Source organism: Colobus angolensis, unplaced genomic scaffold, assembly GCF_000951035.1.
Source record: "Colobus angolensis palliatus isolate OR3802 unplaced genomic scaffold, Cang.pa_1.0 Scaffold18, whole genome shotgun sequence".
NCBI lineage: Eukaryota > Metazoa > Chordata > Mammalia > Primates > Cercopithecidae > Colobus > Colobus angolensis.
The window spans coordinates 6299940-6315521 of NW_012114932.1; the positions used below are offsets into that span (position 1 = coordinate 6299940).

Below are 15582 nucleotides of genomic sequence, written 5' to 3' on the forward strand. Positions count from 1 at the left end.
GGCGCCTGTAGTCCCAGCTACTCGGGAGGCTGAGGCAGGAGAATGGCGTGAACCCGGGAGGCGGAGCTTGCAGTGACCTGAGATCTTGCCACTGCACTCCAGCCTGGGCGGCAGAGCGAGACTCCGTCTCAAAAAAATAAATAAATAAATAATAAATAAATAAATAAACTGTCTCTTTTCCTCATGGGGCACTTCTGCTATTTCTATGGTGACTCCTCCTCTCCATTAGGACAGCTATTGGATTGTGGTTCCATTGGAGACATCAATCTCTCTCTTCCGGCTGGTTGCTTACAGCCTTCTCACCCCCTGCTCCTCTGACTAGACAACTCTATCCCCTTCCCGTAAGATTTCCTTACTTGTGTCAGGAAACCGTCTTAGGTGTGGTCCCTCAGCAGCTCTGTCTGCCATGTCCCACACCTGATCCACAGAACACATATACACACACATACTTCTCAGAGCTTTGGTGTCCTCATATGTAAGGTGGAGATATTAAGCCAAGTGCAGTGGTGCACCCCTACAGTCCCTGCTATTCCACAGGCTGAGGTGGGAGTAACCACTTGAACCCATGAGTTTGAGGCTGTAGTGCACTATTACTGGACCTGTAAATAGCCACTGCACTCCAGCCTGGGCAACACAGTGAGACCCCATCTCTATAATAAATAAAGAAGACACTATTAATAGCAACTGTCTCCTATGGTTGTTGTGAAGATTAAACAAAACAATAACTCGCCCAAAATAAACACTAAAATAACAATAACTTTCCCAAGATCACATTTTTAGTAGTAAGTAGTAAAACCAGATCTGTCCTCCTTCAAAGCCAGGGAGGTACATTTCCTGTCACACTACATTTCCAGGAGGGAGATATTTTGAACCAAGTAACTACCCAGTACTATTCAATTCATCCACTCTGCTCACTCATAAGACTGACTATGGGCATGGTTTTGGCAACAAATTGATTGCCCTGGCACCTCTGGTTCAACTCTCCAGCAGCACCCTAAAGCTATGGATCAGCATCAGGAAGTCCCTGGGCATCCTCCTCCTTCACTCCAGAGCATCACACCAGGCTGAACTTAAGAGCTGTCACAATGCTGGGGAAAGTGCCAAACTAATTCTAGAGCATGGGGCATTCTGACACTTGACATAGACAATAGCATAACTTTTTCCACCTTCGAGCCAACCTTATACTCTTCAAATCCTCTTTTAGGAAACCGTATATAAAACCATGCTCACTCAATAGACAGCCTCCAAAGTGAAACCTGTCTCACTAGGTCTTTGCCACTACTTCGTTAGGTGACTATCTGCTACCAACACAGAGCAAAACTCGAGACTTTTGCCCTAGAGACCACATCTTGAGGTGCAGACTTTTCCCACTCTCTGTTCTCTCAGAGTATTCCTTAGAATGTTCCTTAGTTGATATAGTTACATTAAATTATAGAGCTAGTCTCATGTAGAATATCCATTAAATATTCTCTTTCAGCACACCAGATTCACATTTTCTATGCTTTAAAGGTCAGAAATCTTTTTGCAAACTTCGTGTCTTCTGCCCCAAGGTGGAGATTCATCTTCAAAGGTTCCTAAAAGGGAAGTGATTCTTTTGCAAAGAACATATTCCCATGGAAAGAATCAACTGGCTTCCATCAAAGCATTTCACAACATTTATGCATCATTCCTACAGGCTACTTGGTAATTGCAAAGACAAAGATGTACCTTTACACAGTGGCAAGATCTAGTACCTTAACCACATAATCAAGCTATAAGCATCACGGATAGCAGGACAATCTAATGTTATGTTCTTACTGATATGAAGTGATACACAACACAAAGCATCACTTATTATATATCTTGCCAAACATGTTTAACTTGAATCTTACCAAGACTTTAAACCTAATTTCCAGTTTATGGGAAACAGAAATGATAAAGGAACAAATCTGAAAAAAAAAGAAAAAAAAAAACTAACAACAAAAAAAATAACAGTAAGGAAAAAAGAAAGCTAATTCAGAACATAGAATGTCCTATAAGACAACTGGTCAAGTTTCTTCAAAAAGTCATTTTCACAGGGGAAAAAAATAGGTGACATTGTTCAAAAATAAGAGACTAAGGAGATATAATAACCAAATATAATGCACAAAACTTCATGGAGTCATGGTTTGAAGGAAATAACTGTAAGACACATCATGCAGAAAAACTGAGGAAATTTCAGTGTGGATTAGATATGAGTTGATATTAGGGAATTGTTCATTTCCTGAGGTGTGATAGTAGAATGTAACTATAGTAGAATATACTTATAATTAATATATATGTGATGAAGAGTTTGTAAGTAAAGCATCATGATGTCCAACCAATATGTATGCACACATTCACACACATTCAACATGTGTTAACAATTGTGGGTATTGTAAGTGAATATGCAAGTATTCATTGTAATATTCTTTCAAATTTTTAGCATGTTTAAAAATTATATAAAATACAGGTGAAATGTTTCTATTTGCAGATGTGAGGACAGTATAGAAAATCCCAAAGTATCTACAAAAAAGCAAAATGAAACAAAATACCACCTAAAGCTAATTAAGTTCAGCCAGCCAACTAGGTATTATTGCAATGGGCTGCCCAGTAATCAAAGAGGACTACTTATTTCCCACCAGGCTTTTTACAAAAAGATTCATTCTGATAAGTTCTCTGACAAAGTTCAGACATTGTTACATGGGTGGCACCAGCTTCTCTACATCCCTATCAAAATCAAAGAAAACTCAGAAAAAAATGGAAAACAAAAGCTGCTTTATTATTCTACTCTTTGAGCAGAATCTACCTTACACAAAGCAAATGCTTGTTTAATTTCAATAATATTCATAAAGTTGTAATTGAGAAAGAAAAAAAGTAAAATTTATTTAAGAAGTCCATAAATCTCCCTCTTTACAAAACGTTTTTTAATATACAAAATAAACTGGGATCAAAAGTTTTTATAACCCTAAAAAAAAAAAGGTACAGCCAGGTTACAGCTTAATCAAAACACAAATCAACTGTATTTCTTTATACAACAATGGATGTATGAAAACTAAAATTAAAAACACAATGCCATTTAAAATTGCTCCAAAGAAATACTTAGGTATAAATGTAAAAAAATAAACACACCATGTACAAAATATGTATGCTTTAACTACAAAATATAATTTAAAAATTGAAGAGCCAGGTGCAGTGGCTCATGCCTGTAATCCCAGCACTTCGGGAGGCCGAGGCGGGCAGATCACCTGAAGTCAGGAGTTTGAGACCAGCCTGACCAACATGGAGAAACCCCATCTCAATGAAAAATACAATGCCTAATTTCATTACTTACCCAGGAGTCATTCAGGAGCAGGTTGTTTAATTTTCATGTAGTTGTGTGGTTTTTAGTGAGTTTCTTAATCGAGTTCTAATTTGATTGCACTGTGGTCTGAGAGACTCTTATGATTTCAGTTTTTTGCATTTGCTGAGGAGTGTTTTACTTCCAATTATGTGACTGATTTTAGAGTAAGTGCTATGTGGCACTGAGAATAATGTACATTCTGTTGTTTTTGGGTGGAAAGCTCTGTAGATATCTATGAAGTACACTTGATCCAGAGCTGAGGTCAAGTCCTGAATATCCTTGTTAATTTTCTGTCTCGATGATCTAATATTGACAATGGGGTGTTAAAATCTCCCACTATTACTGTGTAGGAGTCTAAGCCTCTTTGTAGTTCTCTAAGAATTTGTTTTATGAATCTGGATGCTCCTGTATTGGGTACATATATATTTAGGATAGTTAGCTCTTCTTGTTGAATTGAGTCCTTTACCATTATGTAATGTCCTTGTCTTTTTTGATGTCTGTTGGTTTAAAGTCCATCTTGTCAGAAACTAGGATTATAACCCCTGCTTTTCTCTGCTTTCCATTTTCTTGGTAAATTTTCCCACATCCCTTATTTTGAGCTTGTGTGTGTCTTTGCACATGAGATGGGTCTCTTGAATACAGCACACCAATAGGCCTTGAGTCTATCCAGCTTGCTGTACTGTGTCTTTTAATTGGGGCATTTAGCCCATTTACATGTAAGGTTAATATTGTTATGTGTAAATTTGATCTGTCATCATGATGCTAGCTGGTTATTTTGCACACTTGTTGATGTAACTGCTTCATAGTATCATTGGTCTTTGTTCCTCCATGTGTTTTTGTAGTGTTAGACTGGTGATGATTTTTGTAGTGTAGGCTGGTAATGACTTTTCCTTTCCATATTTAGTGCTTCCTTCAGAAGCTCTTGCAAGGCAGGCCTAGTGGTGAAGAATTCCCTCAGCATTTGCTTGTCTGAAAAGGATTTTATTTCTCCTTCACTTATGAAACTTAGTTTGGCTGGATATGAAATTCTAGGTTGGAAATTCTTTTAAGAATGTTGAATATTGGCCCCCAATCTCTTCTGGCTTGTAGGGTTTCTGCTGAGAGGTCAACTGTTAGTCTGATGGGCTTCCCTTTGTAGGTGACATGGCCTTTCTCTCTGGCTGCCTTTATCATTTTTTCCTTCATTTTACCCTTGGAAAATCTGATAATTATGTGTCTTGGGATTTATCCTCTCATGGAGTCACTTACTGGGGTTCTCTGGATTTCCCTAGGTTGGGAAATTTCTCCTGTATGATATCCTGAAGTATGCTTTCCAACATGGTTCCTTTCTCCCCATCTCTTTCAAGTACCTCAACCATTCATAGGTTCAGTCTTTTTACATAATTCCATAGTTCTCGGAGGTTTTGTTCATTCCTTTTCATTCTTTTCTCTCTAATCTTGTCTGCCTGCCTTATTTCAGCAAGATAGTCTTCAATCTCTGAAATGCTTTCCTCCACTTGATGTGTTCGGCTATTGATACTTGTGGCTGCATTGTGAAGTTCTTTTGTGTTGTACTTTTCAGCTCCATCAGGTCATTTATGTTCCTCTCTAAACTAGTTATTCTGGTTAACATCTCCTGTAATGTTTTATCATGGTTCTTGGCTTCTTTGCATTGGGTTAGAACATCTGCCTTTAGCTCAGCAAAGTTTGTTATTACTCACCTTCTGAAGTCTACTTCTGTCAATTAATTCATCTCAGCCTCAACCCAGTTCTATGCCCTTGTTGGAGAGGTCTTGCGATCATTTGGAGGAGAAGAGGCACTCTAGTTTCTTGAGTTTTCAGTACTTTTTCATTGATTCTTTCTCATCTTCGTGAGTTCATCTAGCTTCAATCTTTGAGGCTGCTGACCTTTGGATGGGGTTTTTGGAGGGACTTTTTCTTGATGCAATTGTTATTGTTTTCTGTTTGTTTTTCTTTTAACAGTCAGGCCCTTCTTCCATAAGGCTTCTGCAGTTTGCTCGGGGTCCACTCCAGACCCTGTTTGCCTGGGTCCCTCCCATCCATATCTGGAGGTATCACCCCTGGAGGCTGCAGAACAGGGAAGATGGCTGCCTCTCCTTCCTTTGGGAGCTGTGTCCCAGAAGGGGACTGACCTTATGCCAGCAGAAATGCTCCTGTATAAGGTGCCTGGCAACCCCTGTGGGTGGGCGGGGAGGGGGGGGAGTGGTCTCATCCAGTCAAGAAGCACAGGTTCAGGAAACCCCTTAACAAAGCACTCTGGCTGCCCCTTGGCAGAGGGGATGCACTGCACTGTGGGGAATCCCACTCATCAGGACTGCCCGGATTCCTCAGAGCCAGCAGGGGGAAAGATTAAGTTTGCTCATCTGTGGAGACCGCCCCTCCTCCCTGAGGCTCTGTCCCAGGGAGATCAGAGTTCTGTCTGGAAACCTCTGGTTGGAGTTGCTGAAGTTCCCACAGGGAGGCCCTGCCCAGCGAGAAGGGATGGGTCAGGGTCCAGCCTAGAGAGGCAGTCTGGCCACAATCTGCCATAGCTGCTGTGCTGTGCCATGGGGAATTCCTCCTGAGTCCAAATCACCCAGTCTCCCCAGCACTGGCAGGGGAAAACGGCAGACTGCAGCTGCAGTGATGGCTCCTGCCCCTTTCCCCAGGAGCTCAGTCACCTTAGGCAGCAGGAAACTGTAGTGAAGGTGGTCAACCCTCCCCCTGGAAACTCAGTAGTCTTAGGCAGCCGCCAGCCAAGTGGCCACCAAGAATCTTCGCAGCTCTGGGCTTGGGAGCCAAGGCCCTGGTGGTATGGACTCACAGGGGGGATATCCTGACCTGTGGGTTGCACAGATCTGTGGGAAAAAGGTGGTTTCCTGTGGGGGGGGCGGGTAGCACAATCACTCACCCCCTCCCTTGGCTGGGGGTGGGAGCTCCCCTTCCCCTGCGCTCCCGGGAGGGCCATTGCTCCACCCTGCTTTTCCTCAGTCTCCAAGGGTCGCACCCGCTGCCTAGTCCAATGAGAGAATCTGGATATCTCAGTTGCCGGTGCAGGATTCACTGGCCATTTTCATTCTCTCAGTGGGAGCCTCTGGTGGCAACTGCTTCTAGTCAGTCATCTCGGTCCCTCCCTGCTGCCACATTTCTTATGACAACACACTTTAAAATCTAAAGGAAACAAATGATGTTCTATCAAAATATAAATTCCCCAAATTAACTAAATAAGTAGAACACCTAAACAACCCAACAGCTGCAGAATTTGAAATATATATATATATATGTGTATATATATATATACACACACACACGAAAGCTCTACAATTAAAAATGGTACCAGATTCAGGATGTTTGTGGGTGAGTTGTCTCTAAAGTCAAGGAACAACAATAGAAGCCTTCCCAATTCAATTTACAGTTCTATCATAATATTAATGCCAAAACCTGACAAACATATTCCAATAAGAAAACCAGAATGCTTACAATTAAAATCTGAAACCAGATATTAACAAATTAAATCTAGCAATGTGTTAAAATAGTTATATTCTATAACTAAGCAAAGTTTATTCCAGAAAGCAACATTTCCCAATTTTAAGAAATCTATTAGTATAATTTATTACATTAAAAATTTTTAAAAGAAAAATATGCAGTTTAAGTACATGCCAAAATATATTTGAGGTATTGGAACAGATATTCCTGATCAATTTTCATTAGTGATTTTTAGGATGTGAATATTTTCTCTCTTCATGTATATTATAAGCCTCTCTCACACCGTATATTATTTCTCTCTGTGAGCTACTTCTACCTGCTATACCCTCATTCTGCATAGATCCCAGGAATTTCTATGTAGTGTATCAATCAATATATTTAGAAGTAGTTTAAACATGCCTTTCAGGAGACTAGCCTAAGGAAATGCTTCACGAAAAAAATGTCTATGGCTTAGTAAGTTTGGGAAAACTACACATTGTGTTTTTCTCTTAGAGATTTGCAACAGAGGTTTGTTAATTTAAAGATTCAGAGAAGTCTTCCAGGGTTTCCCAAGTTAATTGAACATAAAACACTTTTGTTCTTATAATGCCTATTAATACCCCATGAATACATTTTGATAAACACTGGTTTAGATCATGTCACCACAATGTCAGTCTCAGCACGGGTAGCATTTATTGTTCAGGGCATTGTGTGAGGTACTGCTGGAGATATTGAATTATAAGATACAATCTATTCCCACAGATGATTATAATGAAGTTTAGTCAGAACATATAAATAAAGAGATAGATAATAGTTTGTGACAACATGGCATACATACCAAATAAGCAATCCAAACAAAAAGGGTAGCAAGGGTGCATAGGAGGCAGGAATGTTACATGTTAAATGGTTGAGGAAGGCTTCCAGGAGGATATATGAGTTAATCCTTGGGAGAAACACACACACAAGGCAAAAATGTGAATCGTATATTTGGGAGAAATTAAAGCACTGGTTTATAGTTGTTCAAGAGGTAGACACGGTGACAGTGTAAAGTGTCTTGCTCTAAGGATCTAGGTCTTTATTACTCAGCCCATAAAGAATTAATGGAGGTCTTTCAGCAAGGAGAGAGCATCTCAGGGTAAGTGTATTTATAGAAAACTGCAATTAACACAAAAGTTTTCCAAAAAATGTTTTCTGTTTGACTCCTGTCTTAGCCTAGGCTCCCCACAAAAGCAGAACCTATGACAAAGTCTGGTGTACAGGTGCTTTATTTTGAAGTCTGATCACAAAGAGCTGCGGGGCGAGACTGGGAAGAATAAAAAAAGGAACAGAGAAACGCAACCCAATCTAGCTCCTCACCACTGTGGGCAACTGAGGCTTGATTCCTCTGGGATCCTCTAAGAGGACAAGAAAGGATACATCTCAGAATTATTCACCCAGGAGTTGAAAGAGAGAAACATTTATCTTCCAGTTCCCAGACCCCATTAACAAAGGATTGTCCTCACATCTGCAGGTTTGTATATGCGCCAGAATGCCCACATTCATTTCTACAGGTATCCTACTTAGTGAAGGGAGAAACTCTGGGGAAGAAAGTGAGAAACAGTGAATGTAAAGTGAGGCATTGTCAAGTTATACCTACATGTAACTGGCAACCCCAGCAATGGCTGGAGTAAAAAGGGGACTCCTCCCAGAAAATATAAGAGGTGTCTGGTAGACTCTCCAAAGGAAGGTCAATCCAACTCAACACCGTATGTCCTGGTTCCTACCTGATTCATTTTCCAGCAGTCCTTTGCACATATGGTCCTTTCATATGTGGTCATCTCCAGGCTTTTTAGCATTGTTTTTTTTTCTCCTTCCATTTCCCCTGTCATTCTAAAACAAATAAGTGAAAACAAACAAAAAATAGACATATCATTTTTTAAAAAAATTGCTTTAATTTATCTATACAAAGAAAAAACATTTTTAGATTTGTTTAATAAGGTAAAGTTGATGGCAAAATGACCACTAGAACAAATTCTCAGACAAGATGTGTATGCTCTGTAGGTAAAAATTAACTTCTACAAGAAAGTTTTCAATAAATTTTACACTTCTATGACAGCCCTGTATCCCCAGTCAGAACCAAGCAAAGCACTAAAGTCATTGCCCTGCTTATTATTCCAGTTACCAGGTCTGCTTTGGCAGAAGCCATATTTGGAAATCTAGTTCTTCATAATTGCCACACACCAGCAATATCCATCTTCCATTCATTTAACAAATATTCGTTGAGGACCCTCTGTGATCCAGGTACTATTTTAAACTCTGGAGATTAAGCTCTGAACAAAACAGAGTAAGTCTCTGCCCTCATGACACTTACAATCTTGCAGGGGAAGTATACAAGTAAACATGTAATTTGTCAAATGGTGACAGAAGCTGTGGAAAAAAACAAAACAGTATAAGGGAATAAAGGGTTCCCAGATGAGAAGTGGAAAGATGGGTATCACGATTTTATATAGCATGATTATAAAATAAATTTGTACAGAGACATAGAGGAAGGGAGGGAATGAGCCACATAGACAGATGGGGAAGAAACATACCACATGTGCTAAAAACAACTGGCAAGACCTTGAGGGAAAGTAATGCTTGCCCCATCCAGGGAAGAGTGAGGAGGCCAGTGCAGTGTAAGCAGAGTGGGCAGGGGGATGTGAAAGGAGGGGATGTCAGAGAGGTAGTCTAGGGTGAGATGATATAGGGCCTTGGAGACCATTGTAAAACTTAGGGCTTTACTCTAATTAAAACAGGAAGCTATAGAAGGATTTTGAGAAGAGGAGTCATGTACTCAACTCACATTTTTAAAGGATCATTCTTATTGCCATGGAGAATAGATATAGGTTTCCTAGTGTAGAAGTGAGCAGGCCACTTAGGAAGGTAAGTGGAAGATAATGATGGCCCAGATGAGAATGATAGCAGCAAGAAATGGTAGGATTCTAATTGTATTTTGAACATAGAGTGGGCAAGATTAGTTGATGGATTAGATATGTTCTGTAATAGAAAATGGGAAATCAAAAATGATTCTAAGATTTTTGACCCAAACAACTAGAAGAATGGAGTTGTCATTTAACACAAAGAGAACTGCAGGTTTGAGGTTGAAAAACTTAAAAGTTCAGCTTAGGACATGTTAAGTGTGAGCTATTTATTAAACACCCAAGTGATGATGTCAAATGGGCAGTTGGCTGTAGGCAGTCCTCTCTTTGCAAGATTCCAACATGCACAAACTTCAGTTACCCAGGTTTAGTTAAATAACACCAGTCCTCCAAAAATATGATTCAAATTGCATTTGCCACATTATAGTAACTGAATAATCACATAAAGTACAGTTTCACTGTTTCTCCCATCCATAAATCATTCTGTATATAACAGATGTATGGTATGATTAGTGACCAATCATGTCACTTCTTTCAGAGTCTGCCTGACTGATTGATCACCAGCTGGTCACTGGTGTGTCTGTTATTCAGTTCACACACAGCAAAATGTGTCACTGTGTTGTCTCCTGTCTCTCAGTAATAAGCCCACATGACATTCCACAAAAATGGATTATCAAAAGAAGAAACTGGTCCACAAAGATGCAAGGGCAGCAAGGAAAAAACATGACAACACTAAAAGTAAAATTCAAATCAAATATAAATGGAGTTATAAAAGAAATAGCTGCCCCAGGAATGTTGACACTGCCACTGTTTAAGACACTAGAATGCAGTCACAAGCACTTTGTGAAGGTAAGTTTATAGACATAAAGGAGGAAAGTTGTTGTAAGGAAAAAGACGAAGATGTTCCAGAGGAATATGTCAGAGCAAGTGATTCAGGCAAAATCTTTCACATTAAAATAACTCTTAGAGATATGTCACAACATCTAAAGCACAAAGGCTAAAATGTTGGGAGCTGATCCAAACTTAGAAAGAAATATGATAATTTGCCAAGGTATAGAATTGATGCTTACTCCATGTTGAAAGTTATATGACAAGAAGGCAAGCACTGTTCAAAGTAGTCTTGATAAGTATTTTACAAATAAATGAAACACTTTCTCAATGTTTCTAATGTTTTAAATCAGTGTACTAAACTAAGTAAATATTAGTTTTAAAATACTACTCTTTATTTTTTCATTACCTCATATGTGTATAACCAACAGTAAGAGCCTAATATTTTGACAAAATTTTAAGTCCTGCAACAATCAAAATTTTTATCGCGAATTATTAAGAACACTTCGTGCTGTCTCAGTTTGCACAGTCATTTTTATGGCCCCACACTACTGCATGAAGCAAGAACTGCCTGTGTGCAAATTGGGAGTTTAGGAGAAGAAATTCAGCTGGAGACATAAATTTGCAAATGATCACTACAGAGACAGTATTACTGAATGATATCACCTGGAGTACAGATAAAGAAGAGATCTAAGGATAGAGCCCTGGGGAACTCCAATGTTTAGAGATAAAGGAAAGAGAAAGAATCAACAAAGATGACTGAAAAGGAGTGGTTGGTGAGCTAGGAAAATCAAGAAAGCAGTATCCCAAAGCCCACGAAGGCGGGAGTTTCAAGGAGAAAGTAATCAACTGTGCGGAAGCAAGACAGACCTGAGAACTGACCACTGTGTTTCATATGAAGGTTACTAGTGACCTCAGCAAGAACGGTTTCCAGAAAATAATTGGAATGAGAGCCCGATTCGAGTGAGTTCAAGAGACTGGAAGGAGAGAAGTGGAACAATGACTAGACAGCCTTCTGGGGAGACTTTTCTGTAGGGCATGGCAGAGTGCAATGTGAGTCCATTCTGCCTCCTTCAGATGGACACTATCACAGCATGTTCATAGGCTAACACAATTAACTACAGAATTTATACCAGGAGATGGATGCCAGGAGAAGGGATAACTATTAAAACAGTGGTGTCCTTGAGAGTGGGGTCCTTGAGAGTCGTACTCAAGTGGAAGGTTTACCCTAGATGGGAACAGGCCTAAGAAGAGGCTCAGACATTTGACTTCTTCAGGACTCAGCTACCTCAACTGTATAATGAGACAGCACCAAACCAGAGAGTCTCAAAATGTAGTCCTCAGATCAGCAACATCGGCATCACTTGAGAATTCATTAAAAATGCAAATTCTCAGCCCCCATCCAAAACCTACTGTATGAGAAACTCTGGAGGTGAGGCCCAGCAAGGGGCACTTTAACAAGCTCTCAGTTTGCACCCTCAGTTTGGAGAACCACTGGGCTAGATTATCTTTAGAATCTCTGGCTCTAACACCAGTGACTTTATGCTTCAATAATCTATAGCTTCCAATTTCTATTATGTTTTTATAACACTGCCGTATTATTTTCAAGTAAGTTTATAAAACCCAAGCTGTTTTCTAATATTTTTCAGTGCAAAAATTCCAAATATCTGTTTTCAACCTCCAGAAACAACAATGACATTTATATATCTTAAAATCGTGTTCGAAATCGTTTCTGAAACAACTTTTTCATGGTGAGGTATTCAACTTAGCTTTGAAGGCATCAGTAAAGCTCACAACTTTTTCTTATCATTTTTAAATAATACATAAGTCCACCTTTTAATGAAAAAATCTTTGGGAATTAACAGCTATTGCTCTCAAGTTGTTTGGAATTGTTTTGTATTGCTTGAAGTGTGTTATTCCCCAGAAGCAGAGCAGACAAGGAATGACAGGTGACATTAATCCAGTCCCATACTGTTGCTCTTTGTGGACTTGGATCTCTCTTCAGTCACACAATGGAGGAAACTCCATACAAACAGAGGAAGCCAGACTCTTTCTGGGAGAACTTGGTAGCTGACTTACTATATTAGACATTGATGCCTGCTACAGATAAAACCTGGGAAAAGACCTCCAGGTCCTATTCTCCATTGTTGCTGCCTGAGTCCAGTGTGTACGTCTCAACTATGTACACATTTCCCGGGGTGGGGGACCACCAGCGCACAGCTGTCTGTGACAGGATTGCTGATGTTTACAGTAGCAAGTTCACCCTGCTTTATGCCAAAACATGGTGTTTCTTATTTTAAAGATGAGAACAATTCCTTCTCTCCCCTCACTCCATTGTTATTTGGTTTACTAGACTTACAGGAGAAGGAAGCAGTAAATTACTAAAGAAGAAAGTGTAAATCTCACCAGGGTGTGCCTGTTTGAATTTGGATGAAGTTTAGCATATCAATCAGACGTGATGATATGAGAAAACAGGTCCTCTCTGCTTCGTGGTAGGTTGGTTTGGGGAAGTGAAAATAAAAATTCATTAGACACTTTCCTATGTTGATGTCCACACCTTTCTAGAAGCTCCAAGTTGATCAGATGTCGTAAGTGCCCAGCTTGATGGCCACAGAAAGCCAGCTAGTTAGTGAACAGAAAGGACTCTGCTAGCTGGGCATGCTCATTGCCAGCAAGCCTTTCTTGATGGTTTCCAGCCTTTTCTGTATTTAATTCGGTTAGTTAACACTGCATTCTCCCATCAGGGTCTGTTAATAATGATGTGTTGGGGGAAAGAAGCATGCAGCGGGAGGGATGGAAAGGAGACATGGAATTTCTATTTCTTCAATCACGAAAGTAAAAGAAAATAAAGGAAGATTTTTAAAGTACAAATTATTTTCAAACCACATTTATAGAAAGCCAGTATTAAAAAGAGGTCAGCTGATGCATAAAGAACATACCTATAATCTAAATAAATTATCTGTTCTTCATTCTATTCAATAATGTTTTCCTGAACAGCTGACTGTTTCTCCCTGGCTCAGCCACCTCCCTTTCCTGCTGTGGCTCTCAACACTGGCTATACACTGAAGTCACCCAGAGAACTTCAACAGTACTGAGGCATAGGTCTCACCCTCAAGGATTCTGAGCATGTTTTAAAGTTCCCCCAGGTAGTTCTAAAATGTAGCCAAAGTTGAGATCACTGCTCTTCTGCCCCTCAGCTCTCCATCAACCCTCTAAGACCAGCACCTTGGGGTTCCCTTCTCCCCCAGAAAGGCTGAGATGATAAAGGCAGACCCGGTTGTTCTTAGGTCACCGATTCCCAAGTTGCCTAATGTAAGAATCACTCGGGGCACTTACCAGACATATACATCCCAGGACCTTCCCTTGGAGATTCAGATTTAGTAGTTCTAGGACAAGAACCTGAAGTCTACATTTGCCCACATGAGGTTTATGCAAATAGCAAAGTTTAGCAAACACCATTTTAGGACTTTTCTGCTCAAAGTGAGGTCCATGGACCAGCAGCATGGGCATCACATGGGAGCTTGTTAGATATATAGAATCTCTAGCCCCACCCCAGGTCCACTGAAACAGAATCTGTTTTTTTGTTTTTTGAGACAGAGTCTCATTCTGTCACCCAGACTGGAGTGCAGAGGCACGATCTGTGCTCACTGTAACCTCCACCTCCTGGGTTCAGGTAATTCTCTTGCTTCAGCCTTGTGAGTAGCTGGTATTATAGCCACCCACCACCACACCCAGCTAATTTTTGTATTTTTAGTAGAGACGGGGTTTCACCATGTTGGTCAGGCTGATCTCAAAGTCCTGACCTCAGGTGATCCACCTGCCTCAGCCTCCCAAAGTGCTGGGATTACAGGCATGAGCCACCTCGCCTGGCCAGAGTCTGTATTTTAACACGATTTCAGGAGATTCATATGACGTTAAAATTTCTCCAATTGGTTTGCCTAACATTGGCTTCCAAAGCTTTGATTCTTTTTCCCTATCTAATTTAGACTCATACCCATGTTGCAATAATAATTACTCATGAGAAATATTCGTATTAAAACTAATAAAATACATTAGTTGGATTATCATAAATGGGCCGATTACTTTAAAACATTTTTATAAGTGGATATTTCTGGCTTGTTAGATTCTCCTTTTGCTAATATGTAAGATGAGCCTTAGAGAGCCTCAGCATTAACTGAAGAGTTGAATGTTGCACTCAGTTCTATTATTTATTTTAAAACATAGTAAACATGAATTAAAAGCTCAGGATTGGAAAGAACTTTAAGGATGACTTAGTCCTGCCTTTGATCTGAATTACTACAAATGTCCAAGTCAAGTGGCCATTCAGTTTAGATATGAACATCATCCCTACCCCCAAACAGGAAAGAGAACTCATTATCTCCCTATATAGTCCATTTCATCTTTGGTCAACTATGACAAAAAAAAAAAAAAATCATGCATTGAAAAGCTATCTCCCTGCATTGTTTTAATTAAAAAGCTTTCTTATTTATGGAAAAATTTATAGAATTATAGAGATGATAGCACAGTTTATAGCAGGATGCAATTTATCTGCATATGTTTAATTTATTATAAATATTAGTTAATGTCTAATAGGTGGTAGGCAACATGCTGACACACCAGCAAACAAAACATAGGCCCTGCTCTCAAAGTACTTGCCAGCCCAATAATAAAAAGAATAAATCAGGAGTTTTAAATACTTTGTTAAATGTGATAAAACAGGGGTAAATACAGGACCATAGGAGGATGTCAGAGGGACACTTAATCCAGTCTAGAGGATAAAATTCTGGAGATGTGACATCTTTGCCAAGGTTGAAACATAAGTGGCTCTAAGTCAGTGTTGCCAGTTTTTGCATAGTATGAAGTGGTTTTATCTTTTCTCCGATGCTATGTTAAATCTCTGTTAATTAATAACTTTCTACTTACTTTTGGTTTTCAAAATTTAGAACAGTCCAATGCAAGAATCCAATCTCATGCTCTGATTTAAAGACCCTCCCTCTTCAAGTCTCTGGCATCTTCAACGTGTCAGGACTGGGAGGAGGAAGGAGGAAAGGGGCAGGTATCTATTTAACTGGA

General features: G+C 39.7%; 1 long non-coding RNA gene across 1 annotated transcript in view; it reads right to left on the reverse strand.

Annotated features, from left to right (window-relative positions):
* Positions 1-8633, reverse strand: part of LOC105509777 — a 92980-nt gene extending 84347 nt beyond the window's left edge. The window contains exon 1 of the long non-coding RNA XR_001001479.1: positions 8548-8633. This is a non-coding gene — a long non-coding RNA (uncharacterized LOC105509777). The remainder of the gene's footprint in view (positions 1-8547) is intronic.
* Positions 8634-15582: the final 6949 nt, after the last annotated feature.